Here is a 17,790-nt window from a genome sequence, read left to right on the forward strand (position 1 = left end):
AGCTACTTCAGGCACAAAAGTCCACAGGACTCATGTCCATTTAACCACCAGAAAACCGGAAGTGGCGCTGTGGTTCAACGTGGAGGAGCGCTAGCCTTGAGCTGAAGAGCTCAGGAATAGTGCCCAGGCCAGAGTTCAAGATCCACCTCAGGAAAGGATCAGTTACGTCTGCTCAGGCATGGGCAGAAGCCGCTCAAGGCTGCATTCTGCCCAAGACTTTGGCTTTTGTTCCTACCTGCACACCTGCACTTTCTTTCAAGGTCTGAGGGATCCATTCCTTCCTACCCTATTACTAACACTTTGAAAAACTTCTATAAACTTGCAGTTGAGGGCCAGGACTATCTCTAGCTTAGGTAGTGAGATGAAACATCATCATCTGTTTCTCCTATGGATTCCCAATTCTGGGTGGACCCATTCCTACCCAGAATTTCTCCCTTGCCCAGGTAATACTCCAGAAACAGGACTCATACTCAGACAAGATACCTCCTTGTGTCTGGTGGACAGACTTGATGAACTTCCCACTTATGACCCAATAATCACTTATGACCCAACCACCAGGAACACTAGCAGTTTAAGCCTCTCTATGTCCAAAAACTCCCCATGCTGCAGCCCCGCACCGAGAACTCACCTCCACCCAGCTTGGCACAGTATCACATGGACGAAGAGCTTCCTGATCTTGATAGTGTTTCAGGTTCTTTCCAGGGAGACACCACATCCTATATTATAAATTCTAAAACTCCCTCATTTATCTGCTCTGGAGAGACAAATCCAAAAGGGATGTGATTTCTTGATGTCAGAAGATAAGGAGCATCACCTTCAAAAGAGAGGGCCTTCCCCAAAGGACCATTCCATCCCTGTCCTTGATGTATCCTCTGACAGAAATCTCCCAAAACATTGCGAAAAACCAGAGCCAGAGACTCCCATGGATTCCCAGCAACAAAGAATTAAATAAGGCTGACTTGAAACAGAAAGGCACCATGATCAGCTCCCTGAGAGGAGCTCAGCGACACCTCCTCTAGAAAAGGATGTGAAGGAACAAGGCCACAGTTCACAGACCAGACAAAATGACCATTCCTTGAGTTATGCAAAAGTGGTTCCAGATGATCCCCAGTACCTGACTCTCACAGACCAGGAGAAACTGTTAGACAGGCCCTCAGCATATAATCCAAGCACCTTAGAGGCAGGTCAACAATAGAAAGAGGCCCTGGAAGCACATTTGAGCAAGAAATTCGATGAAATCAGTAAAGGTCAAGTCCCAGAAACTGTGCATAGCTCAAAGCTTTCTGTCAGAATAAATTCTTCTGAGAATTTCCCCAGTCAGGTGGAAGAAAAGATTTGGTACCATTGGGGAGAAAGGGTAGCTGCTTGAGTTTTTTTCCCTTATGACAACAGGCAAAAGATTTTGGAGGATCACATTAAAATTTTTCATTGGAGAATGGTGAATGGCTTTCCATAAAAGGTCCATGAATCCATAGAAATCTTCACTGTAAGAGTTTCAAACACATTCTTATTTACAAATCCCATCCTCAGACAACTTCACAGTTGAAGATAGCAGACTGACAGCTTTGTCCCACACAAATAACATTGTTGATAGAACTGCTCAGAAAGAGATTGCAGACAACTCAATGCTGTCAACAAGACAAGCTGAAACTGAACCTGAGACCCATAAGGATTCCAGCAATAATACCAACAAGTTTCAGAGAAAAATGAAGAATTTAGAGCCTTTTCCTATGACTGACAAGTCCAAGGAGCTAGTCAAAGTAGAAAATCATAATTTCCTTGATGAACAAGGAGTCAGGAAGTTCTCCATTGACAAATACGAAAAAATCGCCAATGAGAGTGTCAGTTACTGATTCTATATCAATAGCAGAGCTTAAGTAAAGAATAACTTGGTTATTCACCAAAAAGCCCCTTATAACCCTATCCATAACCTACTTCTCCCTTTTTAAGTGTAAACAACCAGATCTTCCTTAAGGCTGACTAGGGCTCTGCATTTTTACTCATGTGATAAAAGCAGAAGTGTACATGTCAAAGTCCTTTGAGCACTACAGATTTGCAGCGTTGTCATCAGGTATAAAGTTTCTCTCAGGAAGGCAAATTTAAATGCCTTTCTCCATGTATATACAGAGAGAGGAAGAGGGAGAGAGAAAAAGAGAGAGAGGCTACCATCACCACTGCCAACAATACACACTAAAATTAGGATATGTCAGTAGATTTTCATCCTACCAGCTTTTCAAGCTCCTTTTCCACTATCAGTACATATGCAATTATAATCCATTTTTCTAAAATAAAATCAGAATCCAGACATCAATTGTATTTAAAATAAAGAAATAGTTTATAATGATATATACTTGCTCAGATAAATTTTCAAAGTTCCAAATTACAAAGTAAGACTTTTTTCCAAGAAAGCAGGGTTGCTATTAGTCCCCTCTCATGACTCCACATTGTGACTGATTTAACTTCCACAAGAATAGTAAACAGGTACCCAGGCCCAGAGTTCAAGCCCCACAACCGACCTCCCCCGCACCCCCACAAGAAAAGTATACAGGAAAGCACTAGGAAGCTAAAGATTCCTCTAACCCTGAAGCTGGCTTAACTCTCTCCTGGTTTGGTCTCTCCTGAGAAAACCAGGTACTGACATCGCTAGAAGGAAAAACTACCTTGATAAAAGCCTGTGATTCTGTTTGATACACAGTCACAAGTAGATTCTGTAAGTCCAAAGAGAAGCACTCCCTGAGTCCTCTCTAAACAACTAACCTGAAAGACAAGTCCAGGGACTTCCTGTGGGCTGGGCTGCATCAGTGATACAGAACACAGAGAGCCAGGGTCGAAGATAACCTGCCATTATGTGGCCAGATGGTAAGACATTGTAACACTTATAAGGACGGTGAGGTTGCCGCTAGCGCATTGGGGTGTGTGTGTGTGTGTGTGTGTGTGTGTGTGTGTGTGTGCAACAAGACTCTTCTCTCAGTGCTAGTACACACAAATTTTGAGTTCAGACAAACCACAGTTATCTCTCCTGCAAAGTCTCCCCCACCCGCACCCCAGCCTGGTCACTTGACACAGAATTTATTTAGTTACCACAAAGCAAACATTGCTATAGGCAGAGCCTTAGAGCAGGATAGCTCTATTGACTGATACCCACTCACCTTTGGCTCCAGTGCCTGAGCAGTGAAGGCCACTGAAACAGTGGCCTTCAGTATCAGATCTCTACTCAACTGAACAGATAAAGCAGCTCGCTGTCTCTTTCTATAGGATACGGCATTAAAAAAAAGAACCCTTCTATTAATTACAATAAAAAATACATGAAAAAAAAGAAAAGTTCTTTGTTAATATAAAAGTTTTAGAGCAGTAAGAACTGGATTCAAATCCTAGCTTTGCCACATACTACATAGCTGTATGATCTAGGAAAGTTAATTCCATTAGAAAACAAGGTCAAAGTAGTACTTCTTTTGAAGTTTCCTGTTAATACTTTAGAAGGGCTTCAAATAGTTTACTTCGAAATGTTTAGTTTAGGGGCCAGGAGTTTGGCCTAATGGTAGAGTGCTTGCCTAGCATGCACGAAGACCTGGGTTTGATTTCTCGGTACCACATACATAGAAAAAAAGCCAGAAGTGGTGCGGAGGCTCAAGTGGTAGAGCTCTAGCCTTGAGAAAGTCCAAAGAGGGTGCGCAGGCCCTGAGCTCAAGCCCAGGACTGACAAAAAGAAGTTTAGTTTACTTCAAAAGTTCATTGTCTAGCAGTTTACGTGTTAATATACTGAAACTTTAAACATTGCCTGAAATAATATCAATTATTTCTCTTTCACTAAACAAGGCAATTAAAGTAAATAAGCATCATAACCTCAAACATCAACTATGACAAGTACTTAAAGACTTCTTTTTTAAAATATTTTTATTGTAATTAATAAAAGGGTTACATGATATTTGCCAGATAGAAGGTGCATTAATTCACATACATTGATACCCTTTCACATGTCTAAAACTACTTTCTTGGGTCCATGAATTGACTTAAAAAAAAAAAACTAGGCATCCTAACCTTCATTTTGCATCTCTTTTGCCTTATGTCATTCTTTCCAGCAGTCACGTTGCAGCCATCTTGGAATCCAGGAGGGATCAGGACACCACCCAGGCATCCATGACTTTTACTTAATAAGGCCACACATGGCCAATTCTGAGACCGTCAGAACACATCTGACCACTGGATCATGCCTGTAACTGGAACTGTTTATCATACCTCTTTCCCCTACATTTAGTCCTTTTTACCCATAGTTCATGTTTATACTGATATGAAATAAAGTGCTCTTTCTGTAGCTGTCCATGCTATATAATAAATCGCTTTTCTCTGTTCTTCATCATTATCATCTCTTTGTTTGACATACAGATGTAGGCTCCAATCTCTTAGAGCTTGGGTCTGGCCTTTAAAACGTCAATTTCACAATGATAAAGCTATTATTGTGAAAATAATAATAAACTTGGCCTCAGAGAGGCTCTACTCTCTGAGCTTCTCTCAACATACCCTAGCTCTAAGAAGCCATTGTCTTAGGTAGATCACCTGAGGTCTTAGGATCTTATTTCTCCAACTTGGTCTAGAAACTTCTAGAAAGCTTCTTGAAAGCTAATGAGATATTAAAAATACCAAGTTTATAAGCCTTCAAATGGTGGATATAGCTCTCTGAATCTTTCCTTTTTAACAGCCTTATTGGAATGTACTGCATAAAGCACATAACTCATCTCTTTAAAGTGAACAATTTGGAGGAGGTTAACAGTTATAAACCAACATAACCAGTTTTAAAATGTGTGTGTGTGTGTGTTTGTGTGTAGGGGGTACACCACCACTGGGGCTTGAACTCTAGATCTGGAGGCTGTCTCTTAGCTTTTTGCTCAAGACTAGTTCTCTACCACTTGGCCCATACTTCTGCTTCTCGCTTTTAGCTTGTTAATTGGAGGTGAGAGTTTCATAGACTTTACTGCCAAGCTGGCTTGGAATCACAATCTTCAAATCTCAACCTCCTGAGTAGTTAGGATCATAGGCATGAGTTACTGGCAAACGTTTTTCCCGTTCCCAAAAGTACACTCCTTGTCCTTTAGCAGTATTCATATCCTTCACATTCCCCTCAAAGCCAGAAAACTGCTTTCTTTATGACTTTTCCCATTCTAGACATTGCAGGTAAGTGGAATGGACTTTTCTGAACTTAGTATATTTTCAAGGCTCATTCATGCAACTGCATTAATTTTTATGAAATAAAGAATAACATTGAGAATTGATTATCCATGTGATGAGTAGGTGGACATATGTCTTCTTTTATTTCTTGTGCTGTTATGAGAAGTGCTCATAAGGAAAAACAAGGAGCTACCATTTATTGAGTCACTATGTTAGCATAAGGATGGGTGTTTTGCTTAACATCTACTCAGCTTAAAGGTATGTGAGAATGTTGCTTTGACTAGCTAGCCCTGAATTGGTCCACCTTTGGAAATTACAATGTACTCAATTGAGAGAAGAATAAAACAAAAACAGATATGTAATTCACAAAATGGAATATAAACTAGGTAAATATGATAAACATTCACCTGCAGGGACAACAATTAGGCTAATAAAACTAAAGCACCCAGATCTCCAAAAGAGTGATATGTAGCTCTGCTAGTTAGAATTCATCAGCCTTGGTTTCTAAAGCATTTGCATAAACTTCTAAACCTCTAAACCATCACCTATGAATGACCAGAGCTGTGCTTGGAAAATGGTTTGACAAATGTACAGATTCTCCAAGGAGAACCTCACAGGTGTACAGAATGCTGATCACTGTCACAACAAAAGTTCTGCTATTGAAAGCTGCAGGATAAAATAGCAGAATTTACTACTGCCTTCAAAGTATATATCTTTTTCTTTCTGGACCTGCAAAGTCTTTAGTGTTATGTATAACTGAGAAGGAACCAGAAGTGGTTAGCACAGCTGGACCAGCTGTGGATGTTTCAAATGCTGTTGGTTTAAGTGGTTCAGCCATTTCATTTCAAGTTAACTATCCACCAATTCCATGGAACATATACTCCATTCAGATAGTAAAAGAACTCAGGTTACCAAGCCCTTAGTTCAGACCCACAATTTTTCAGAGTGAAAGCAGCCTCTGCCATCAGCTTCTCAGTCCTTCTCTTTAAGAAAGAAAAAATAATAGTCCAGAAGAAAAGAGTTTCAACCCTGGTGAGCAGTCTGCTAACATCCAGGAGAATATAGCTCCTTCAGTATCAGGGGCATGAATTTTGCACTAGGTAGTCTGAGAAAACAAAGGTCAGAGAATTATTCACACAAGCATCCTAAGTGTCCACCTGTAGAACTCAACTACACATGATTTCCTTTCTATTATCTCCCAGCCTGTGAACAAGCACTCGTCATGTGGGGCTGTCAATGAGTTAAGCATCCCTGTGCATTTGAGACTCCCCCTTTTCCCTTTGCCCCTTTTCTCCTGCTCCAGTTGTCACAGTTAAACGTACCTTAATGTGAGCTCAGCTGTCCTGCTGAAACCATTACTCCTTTCTCTGTGCATAATATAACAGTACTGTCACCTGTGCTAGTGAGCTTGCAATGTAAGTAGCTGCCTAGCTAGTTTTTACTGAAGGGTGGTAACTGTTGTTTCTTTATCTTGTGTCCTCTTAATACTAAACCAATTGAGTGTACTTAACAACTGATTAATGTACATGGGTGTCTGAAAAACTGCCTGATAGACGTCTTCATCACATATTAAACACTTTATAAAACACAAAATAAAAACAACATCAAGAAATTTGACATAATTATAGAATTACCTTAAAGAAGCCGTGGTAGAAGTGTCTCCAACACATTACTTGCTCCTATGAGAACCTTTGTTCCCCTCTGTCTGCATAAATGGCTTATTTTTCTTTTGTATGCAACACTGTGGTGCATCATATACATCTCTTTCTCAGGCCAAGAAAATCCAAAGACAATTCTGTAGCAATTCTGTATTAACTCTAGGATAAAAACAAAGGGCAAGGGCTGACCCCCTCCCATACAGTCACGCTGTCACCTTTGCCTGTCCTCACAGCCACACCCACCCACTCAATGCTGGTGCACATAACATGTCAAGAGAAAAAAGTTTGCTTGTGAAATTGAACAGAACAGGCCTGGATGCTGTTCCAAATGCAAGACATAACCCTCATCAGTTAAAGGTACTTCAGAGAAACAAACAGAAGGTCACCTGTTCTCATCCTTCCCTCCCTGTACTTCCTTCCTCCCTCCCTTCCCCAATAAAAAGAAAACACTAGAAATGGCAGGGTGTGCTGCCTGAATCCAAGCCACAGATTACCCCGGGTTTCTGTCACTAGCTGTGTGGGGGGAGGGTGGTCCTCAAGTGCATTATCTAAATTCTTCTATTTGCAATACTCTACATCCTTTGCCACATCCATCTTTCTGACTCGCTTCAAAAAGCCTGCTGAGTTCCCCACAGTGGATGATGAAGATGCCACAGTCAACAAGATTGCACTGGAGAATACACCTTCACCCTGGCAGTTTCCCTGGGTGCTGCCCTGCTCTTGCCCTTCTCCGTCATTGGCAATGAGGTGCTGTTCTCACTCCCACGGAATTACTACATTCAGTGGCTCAATGGCTCCCTTATTCGTGGCCTCTGGAACCTTGTTTTTCTCTTCCCCAATCATCTTCCTCATGCTTTGTTGGCTCCAGAAAGGACGTCCTGGGGCGGGTCTACGAGATGGTGGTGATGTTGATGCTTCTCACTCTGCTGGTGGTAGGCATGGTATGGGTGGCATCAGCCATTGTGGACAACCACGAGGCCAGCAGGGAGTCACTCTATGACTTCTGAGAGTACTACCTCCCACATCTCTACTCCTGCATCTCCTTCCTTGGGGTTCTGCTACTCCTGGTATATACTCCACTAGGTCTCGCCCGCATGTTCTCTGTCACTGAGAATCTGTTGGTCAAGCCTGGGCTGTTAGAAGATCTGGAAGAACAGCTGAACTGCTCAGCCTTTGAAGAGGCAGCTTTGACCCATAGGATCTGTAATCCCACCTCTTGCTGGCTTCCTTTAGACATGGAGCTACTGCACAGACAGGTCCTGGCTCTTCAGATGTAGAGGGTCCTGCTGGAGAAGCAGAAGAAGGCTTCAGCCTGGCAGCAGAATCTGGGCTACCCCCTGGCCATGCTGTGCTTACTGGTACAGACAGCCTGGTTATTGTGGCCATCCACATCTTGGAGCTGCTCATTGATGAGGCTGCCATGCCATGGGGCATACAGAATGCTTCCCCGAGCCAGGTATCCTCCAAGCTGGGCTCCTTTGGTGCCATCATCCAGGTTGTCCTCATCTTTTACTTGATGGTGTCTTTGGTCGTTGGCTTCGACAGCTCTCCTCTCTTCTGGAGTCTTCAGCCCAGATGATATGACATCACCATGACACCAATAATTGGCAACTGTGCCTGTCTCCTGGTCCTACGCTCAGCACTTCTCTCGTACCCTGGGCTGAACTCGCCTTGACTGGCTAGGCAACTTTTACATCATGTTCCTCTACAATGCTGCCTTTGCTGGCCTCACCACACTCTGCCTGGTGAAGACTTTCACAGCAGCTTTGAGGGCTGAGCTGATGGGGCCTTTGGGCTGGACAAACTGCCATTGCCTGTCTCTGACTTCCCCCGGGGCATCTAGAAAGACCCATCAGAGACCTGCAGCTGGGGGAGGGAGGGAGAGACTGGACACTGCCATCTGCTGCCTGGTTCTAGGAGGGAGCGCAAGGTGGCTGGACCGCAGGACCCAGCATCTGAAAGGTTAGGTAGCAGAGGTGAACTCACCCATTTGCACTGTTGCATAATTTGAGCCAGAGTTTGGGCCCAGGCCTGGGTATTTTCAGACTTAGCTGTGGCCTCAGATGAGGCAGAGCTAGGTAAGTGGATCTGGCTTCTGATCTCAATACCGTTTACACATCCATCTGCTTCACTGCTGTTTCGGGCCAAGCCCATGACCATGTTTGCATGATTTGATGCAGGGGTGGGAGTGGGAGGGGGATGGACCAGGGGCTAGTTTAGGAGACTGGTTATGGTCTCCTTTGCCTCTGGCCAAGCAGATCCTAAAGCACTGTGCTAACCTGGAGGGACTTCGGACCACTGGAGATTGAGGGCATAGGGAAGAGGCTGCACCCTTCAGCAATGAAGTTGATACCAGAGTTTGCTTTTTGTTTAAAAAAAAGAAAAAGAAAACACTAGATTTAAAAAGGAAAGCAAAAACAAAGGCCAGACAGATATATATACTTGTTTCTTTCTTGCCTTTAACTTGCTACCTGACCCTGTGATGAGATGACATTATCTTATAAAATAAGACAGCAAATTTCATTATTTTCCATAAACACATCTAGGGTTTTTTAAGAAAAATATTGTGGAGAGAAGTAAAACAATTCTTAAAAGTACTTACAAAACTATCTCCTTATCTATTTTGTTCAGGAAGGAAGAGGGGAAGCAAGTGGGGGAGAAGGAGAAAAAAAAGGAGAAAATTCCTTGGTAATGGTGTTCAAAATGATTTCTCTCTCTACCCATTTTTTGAAATATGGAAGTACAAGCCTTTCTTTCTGGAAGCACCCATGTGGCTCATACTGCCAAGTATCTTGCAAGCTGAACTCTAAGATGACTAAGCTTGGCTTCCCTGTAAACAAACAGCAATTTCAAGTGTTTGGCCTCATATCCTCAGAGTGCAGGCACAGGAGTCTCATCAGTAAATAAAGTGATGTGTCTGCTATCTCAAATACTCTGTATATATAACATCCATGGTTGAATACCCCCAGCCAAAATATCTTGTTTTTGCAAGTGAGTTATTAGTTTCAAAGTTTGCTACAAGGATGTTACAGAAGCCAGAATATCTGCCAATGAGATGATACATTCAGAACCATCTAACAAAATTGGCATTACCTTAAATATAGCTTCTTTATAGCCATCAAATTCCCTTCAAAACTGGTAATTTCCTATACACCGCCACTGTTATTCAATAATCAAGCATTATATTCTAAGCCAAATCAATCTATAAGGCAATTCCTAATTTGAGGACAATTTTCAATGAGGGCTTGGGATGAAGCTTAGTGACAGAACATCTGTCTACTATACACAGACCATGCATTCTATCCTCAGCATTGCCCTTTTTCAAAAAGACTGATTTCATTGAAGCATCTTCATTAAGGTTATTTACTTCACCAATAATTTTCTTTCTGATGTAATTTTAATAATTTCTGTAATAATTTCTGATGTAATTTAAATACATCACCAGCATTAGTAAAAGTACTTAAGCACATCTACGTCTGGACTTTAATTAATCAAGTTACAATTAACAGAAAAGATGGATTAATGGAATAGAATATAAAAATCTAGAAAAACATGAATATTTGAGTGATTTACACCTTGGAAAAAGGTTCTTTAACCTAGCAAATAGAAACCAGATTAAACATTTACATGTAGAAAACAAAATGCTAACAGAATAGAATAAAATATAGAAGCATAAAATATTTTAAAGAAAAGTGAGGAACCCAAATTTCAAACAGTGCAATAGAAAAATCAAAAGCAAATAACAGTGATACAATGTGAAATACTTAAACATGTTACAATGTCTCAACATTATAACATGTTGAAATATTCCAACTTCAACATTCAAGCCATTATGTGGCAACTAGAAGTGTTTATAAAGTGAATTTTATTTTTAATCTTTTGACATTGACCTAATTTAAGCAGCAGATCAGGACTGAAGGTACTACAAATTGTTATCAAGAATATTTCTTTGCAAAAACTTGCTGGTTTACGGATAACAACTTTGGAATGGTCTTCTCTCAACCTAGTGAGAGATTATTTAAGAATCTCTCAGGGAACTTGTGTTCCCACTGGAAGGTAGAGAACATAATAGACTGATAACACTGTCCATCTGAATTTTAAGATGTTCCTGAGAGAACCAGAGACAGACACACACACACACACACACACACACACACACACACACACACACACACACAAACACAAACACAGACAAAGAGACAGGTTGAAAAAAGGTTCACAAAACAGAGAACCAGGAAATGATTCTTCTCACTCAAGAACAGATAAAAAGAACAGATCTAGAAACAAATTTGGCACTCAAGAGGGAAATCATAGGGGGTCATCTGTAAAGAGATGAAGGAGGCAATATCAGGGCATCTACTTTGTATAACTCAAAGCTAATTGCCACGGAGAGCAAGTTAAGAATTAGGCAACATGGCTGAGCACAAGTTAAGAATTAGGCAACATGGCTGAGCATGGTGGCTCACGCCTGTCATCCTAGCTACTCAAGGGGCTGAGATCTGAGGATGAAAGTTCAAAGCCAGCCCAGGCACAAAAGAACCTGAGGCCCTTATCTCCAATTAACCTCTAGAAAACAGGCAAGTGGGGCTTGGCTCAAGGCTAGGGAGGTAGCCTTGAGCTGAAGAGCTCAGGAACAACTCCCAGGCCCAGGAGTAGGGTGGTAGCCTAGAGCTGAAGAGCTCGGGGACAACACCCAGGCTGAGTTCAAACCCCATGACACACACACACACACACACACACACATACACACACAGGCAAAATGTACTATTTATTTATCTATCTATTTATTTATTTATATTTACCAGTCCTGGCTTGAGCTCAGGGCCTGAGCATTGTCCTTGGACTTTTTCAAGGCTAGAGTGCTACCACTTGAGCAACACTACCACTTCCAGCTTTTTCTTTGTATGTGGTACAAAGGAATCAAATCCGGGTCTTCATGCATGCTAGGCAAGCACTCTAGCACCAGGCCAAACTCAAGGCCCACAGAATGTATTTTTTGAATTCATGTTGAAGATGCTAAAAACCAAAACTAAGTATCGATAAAATACCCATCCAAAATTCTGGAAAAAACTGGAATCCATCCTTTTCCTAGGCATATAACGACCCAGACACCACAGCCATGTGGTCTATCAGTGATTCTTACATCCTCTTAGGGACAGAGGAGATCAAAACACAATTTAATCCCTGCAAGAATGAAACCCAAAGCAGCTACACATGAATTTAGTGAACTAGGGTTAGACTCAATTTAAGTCATCCAGTCCTCAGAAGATATGAACTCTGTAGGTATTTACAAGAATAATCAAACACTGAAATTGGATCAAGTTGATACCATGCTGGTTGTACTCCTAGGAACTGAATAAATTCAGACAAAAGCACTTCGTAGGGGCTTGGGTCACCATTTTCAAATTCATATCCTTCCATAAGTAGTTTTCTATGATCAATGCTCCACATATAATTAAGATAACATGAATAAAACCTACTACACATAAGAGACAACAGAAAAAGAATCACAAAGGTTCCACACCAGTCTATAAATCAATGGTGATCAGTATGTTTCACAAAATAAAACCCAAACTATTATGGATTTGGAAACTAAAAACTGATATAGAATGTTAGACAAAAAGAAAAAATAGAAATTACAGAAGTAAAAATTAAGAAACAAAAGAATAACTCAGTAGGTGTGATACCATTACATCATTGATTATAATATTCTAATGGAGATTTAACTTACTATTCCAAATTCAATTAACACAATTCATCAGAGTAAGAAATAAAGGAAAAAAGTCTACTCATTTTATTCAATGCCTTAAAAATATTTGATAAAACTCAAGGCCAAGCCAAATGCCAATAACTCATGCCTACAACCTTAGCTACTGAGAATCATGATTTGAAAACAGTGAGGACCAGAAAGACCTTGAGACACTTATCTCCAATTTACCACCAGAAGGCAAAAAGTGGTGCTGTGGCTCAACTTATAGAGTACTAACTCTGAGTATCAAAGCTCAAGGACAATGCCCAGGCCCTGAGGCAATCCAAAATTTCATAGGGAATAATAAAAGACCCTGTATAGCAAAAACACTTCTTAGCAGAAAGAACAGCGCTGGAGGAATTTCATTACCAAACTTTAGACTCTATTACAGAGCTATAATTATCAAAACAGCTTGGTACTGGCACAAAAACAAGCCTGGAGACCAATGGAATAGAACTGAGGACCCAGGTATTAAACCACCGACCTCTGACGACCTAATCTTTGACAAGGGAGCCAAAAAAATAGAATGGAAGAAAGATAGCCTCTTCAACAAGTGGTGCTGGCAGAACTGGTTAAGCACCTGCAGAAAACTAAAGTTGGATCCTTCTTTGTCAACCTGCACTAGAATTAACTCCAAATGGATGAAAGACCTGGAGGTAAAAGCCGACACACCGAAAACTTTACAAGAAGGAATACGAGATACACTAAGTCTCCTTGGCACAGGTTAAAACTTTCTTAATAAGGACCAAGAATCACAACAAATCAGAGAAAGGCTGGATAAGTGGGACTGCATTAAACTGCAGAGCTTTTGTATGGCAAAGGACATAGCTAGTAAACCAAGTAGGAAGCCTACAGAGTGGGAGAAGATCTTCACCAACCAAACAATGGACAAAGGCCTCATATCTAAAATATATCAACAGCTCAAAAAACTGAATCACTCCAAAACTAATTTCCAAAGTAACAACCATCCCATTAAAAAATGGGCCAAAGACTTAAAGAGAGTCTTCTCTGAAGAAGAAACAAAAATGGCCTATAGACACATGAAGAAATGCTCAACATCTCTGGTCATAAAAGAAATGCAAATCAAAACAACTCTAAGATTCCACCTCACTCCAGTTAGAATGGCCAGGATCAGGAAAACGAATAACAACAGATGCTGGAGGGGATGTGGCCAGGAGGGACAACTACTACACTGTTGGTAGGAGTGCAAACTCATTCAACCACTATGGAAAGCAGTATGGCAGTGACTCAAAAGGCTAAACATAGAGCTCCCCTATGAACCAGCAATCCCACCACTTGGCATTTACCCAATCGTCCAGAAACAAGGACATACTAAATCCACTAGCACAACAATGTTCATTGCAGCACTATTTACCATAGCAAAAATATGGTACCAACCTAGATGTCCCTCAGTTGATGAATGGATCAACAAGATGTGGTATTTGTACACAATGGAATTCTATGCTGCTGTCAGAAAGAATGACATTGTCCCATTTGTTAGGAAATGGAAAGACTTAGAAAAGATCATATTAAGTGAAGTAAGCCAGACTCAAAGGAACATAGGCTCAATGGTTTCCCTCATGTGTCATAATCAGTAGAAACCTTGGGCTCTCTTAGCAGAGATTTGCAATAGAGCAAAACCTTGATACATAAGGCCATATAGTATGATGCTAATTGAAAGGACCTCTAGGATATAAAAACAAAAGCCATATAATGAATGATTGTTTTCCTTAAGGTACTATGTTATCTCTCAGGTCTCTTGCTGTCCCTTGGTTATCTCATATTGTTACAGTATCTTATTTTATTATCTGATATATCGGATATATCTGTATTTGGTTATTTGAAATTGGATAGGGAAGGGGGGAAAACAAGATGGGGGGTGGAGGGGTAGGGTTTTTGGGACCAAGACATGTGAAAGGGTATCAATGTATGTGAATTAATGCACCTTCTATCTGGCAAATATCATGTAACCCTTTTATTAATTGCAATAAAAAATATCAAAAAAACCCCGAGCTGGCACACACAAAAAAATGAAATATAGAAGAAGAGCATGTTCACCAACTAGAAGATACAAAACTCTTAAGGATTTGAATTAATCCCTATACCAATGTCTATACCCAACACTCCCAATCAAAATTCTATCAGCAATTTTGTAGATATTTACAAATCATTATCAAATTTAAATCTAAATAAAAATATACTTAAGGAGCCATAGTGATTTTGACAAAGAACAAATTCGAAAGGGATACAATTTGAAAGGGCTCCACTATAAATCTAATCCTACCATAATCTTTGTCCAACATAAAAATAAACATAGAAATCAATGGAATGTAATCAAAATAGAGAAGTAGATCACACTTATATGACTAGTTTACCACTGGAGCCTGGAGAGGCAGTACTAAGGCTTTAACTTAGGACCCTGTGCTTATAGCACAAGTGCTCTATTGGGGCCCCAGTCCTTTTTGCTTTATTTTTCAGGTAGGGTTAGTTTTGTACTAGCCTTAGACCGCAAGCCTCCTACTTCCACATTACTTCATTAGTACCTAGGATTACAAACATGTTTTTCCCCCATACTCAGCACGATATTTTAAAATTATATTTAAGTAGTGGTACGAAGGGGTTACACCAGCATGATTATTTTTGCCAGTTCTGGTGCTTGAACTCAGGGCCTGAGTGCTGTCCTTGGGCTTTCTTAAGGCTAGAGCTCTACCACTTGAGCCACAGCACCATTTCTGGCTTTTTGTTTTCTATGTATGTGGTACTGAGGAATCAACCCAGGTCTTCGTGCATACTAGGCAAGCACTCTATCACTAGGCCAAACTCCCAGTCCCACCAGCATGATTTTTTTTCATGTCACTAAATAAGGGAGCTTTTATTCTTGAACACTTGAAAGTTTAAGATTTTTTTTCCTGTCCTTTAAAAGAATGTTACTCTTAAAGCAAAAATAGCAAGCACCATTATACTGTTAGGTTACAATAATTTGAAATCCTTCTTCAAAATAATGACATAACAAATTGATTTTCTGATAATAACAAAATAACTTTATAGGTTTCTAGACTGGTATCAGAATACCTTTCAGAGTAGAGTATTTTTATATACCTGAGAGATGATTGTTACTTGTTGTTGATGAACTGGAGGGATGTTGACGCAGCATTGGAGAGAAAAACACTTAGTGGCTAATTAGTTACCACTATTCTGGGCTTAACATTCATTTGGAAGAAATTATGTGGAAAAGCCACTTATGGAGGATTTCTCTCCTGGGTAGGAAAATGTAATAAGTTTATGTATACATCCATTTGTGTATATGCATGTCTGAACATCGTCTCCAATTACCCTTCAAATGCTAATCCTCTATAATTTTATACTCTTCTATCATGACAAAAGTATCATAATAACATGCACAGTAGAAAAATCTGATGAATTTAAATTCTATAGAACATTTTCTATGCCCATACAGACAGACTATATAAATTTTATCCTGCTGGGAATTAAGTTAGCCATAAACAGTAAGTTATTATAAAAGAGCAGTCTTGATTTCACAGGTGACTTATATTGAGAGAATAAGTATTGTGGTGAAATACATGTACAGGAAAGTAAAATTCAGAGAAATTACTCTTTCTTTCAGCTCCAGATTTTTTTTGCCTGATCAAAACACTGCAAAAGCAATCTCATGTTAATGTCTAGAGAAACTAACAAGAGCAAAATGAAACTATATAGCATAGGTGTGCGTGCCTGAGACAAAAAGTTTACATGGTTGCTCCAGTTGTGGAACTAACTTTCTTGTACATCTACGTTGCAGTTTGTGAATGATTTAGGCTATATAATGTATTGTATTGTTCATTAGTATTCATTTTTCACATCTGTCTTACCAGTTCTAAATATTATGCATTTGTGTTTCTTTGTAGTGATTTTTTTGAAACCATGAAAATGAGACAGGAAGTATTTATCTACTTATAGCTTGCAGTTGTTGAAATCTGACTAAAACAGTAAACTAGAATCATTAGCATAGCTACCAAAGAGCTCTGCACCCTAAACAAAACCATTTGTGCTTGTTAATTAGGTATCTGAGTGTCATGGTAGGATTTTTATGAGGAATAAATGAGTAGTTGTAAGACAGAGCTATACAGTCATACAGTAAAATTCTTTCCATTTCTATGTAAAAATCTAGCATTTTCCCAAGGAATTCTGATTTCAAGCATCTTTTCTATTTCTAGATTATAATTACCATGTGTTCATTCGCAGCTATTTTATATCACAGATATTCGTACTGAGGGTGACACATATTTGTATTTAGGGTGGATGACATGTCCTTGAACCAAATATTCTTGGAATTGTATACTGTGAGAAAATTGTTCACAACCTATCCAAACAAATATGAAGCATGATGGCTTAAAGGTCAGAACTCCTAGCTACTCTTATAATTTCTATTTGAAAGTAAATATTCATTAAATAATTGTCTGTAAATACTATGTCTTCAAAGATGACCTAAAAATAAGAAGCACTTCTGGCTTACAGAATAACCTCCTGTGTCATATTACTTCAAAAAAAAAGCTTGAATGCAAATATCAGTAAGCCTACAGTTGATGATCTGTTTTGATTTCATTATCCAATGTCTTAATATGGCAGATCTTGACAGTCATTTCCTGTTCTCTTTTCAGATTTCTTTTATTTTTAATTTGGAGAAAGGAAATGGCATTTTATTTCCTGATTTCTATGAACTCAAAAGTCCTAAAATTGTAAAGAGAGAAAAATTGTCAATTTTTTAAAGGTTAAATGCAGGAAAATTAAAGTGCCTGAAAGGACAGACTCCAAATGGATTCAGTGCTGGAAGGTAGATAACATCGGAAGGCGAGCTCCAGATGAATATTGAACAAAAAGAGGAAGTCTTTACAAACAACCTTCCTGACATCTTTGCATTGTTTCCTTAACTGTGTGGTAGTACTGAACATCCTTTTTGACTATGCAATGGATGATTGCAATTGTGTTATTAAGTGGACTAACAACTTTGGGGAAGAATACTCACTAGAAGAAACATTTTCTTATTTTCTTCCCTGAATCCTTCAAGTGTGAGATGGAAGTTTTGATGGAAAAAAAATTATCACAGAAGTCCAGCATGAAAAATAGCTTCTAACTGCTAAGTGCAGCTCAGTTAGCAAACTTGCATATAGAAGAATAATCTAAAGCAAGGTCTGCAGAGTTGCAGTGTGGTTGATACGTGAG

At 39.7% G+C, this 17,790-nt stretch overlaps 1 long non-coding RNA gene and 1 pseudogene across 3 annotated transcripts in view; one reads left to right on the forward strand and one right to left on the reverse strand.

Annotated features, from left to right (window-relative positions):
• The window catches only part of LOC150064965 (uncharacterized), a 66,510-nt gene that overhangs the window by 4,495 nt on the left and 44,225 nt on the right, over positions 1-17,790 (reverse strand). The gene's annotated exons all lie outside the window — the stretch shown is intronic.
• On the forward strand, positions 601-8,664 carry LOC150064966 (protein LMBR1L-like; annotated as a pseudogene).

Source organism: Megascapheus bottae, chromosome 3, assembly GCF_031878675.1.
Source record: "Megascapheus bottae isolate mThoBot1 chromosome 3, mThoBot2.hap1, whole genome shotgun sequence".
NCBI classification, from domain to species: Eukaryota; Metazoa; Chordata; class Mammalia; order Rodentia; family Geomyidae; genus Megascapheus; species Megascapheus bottae.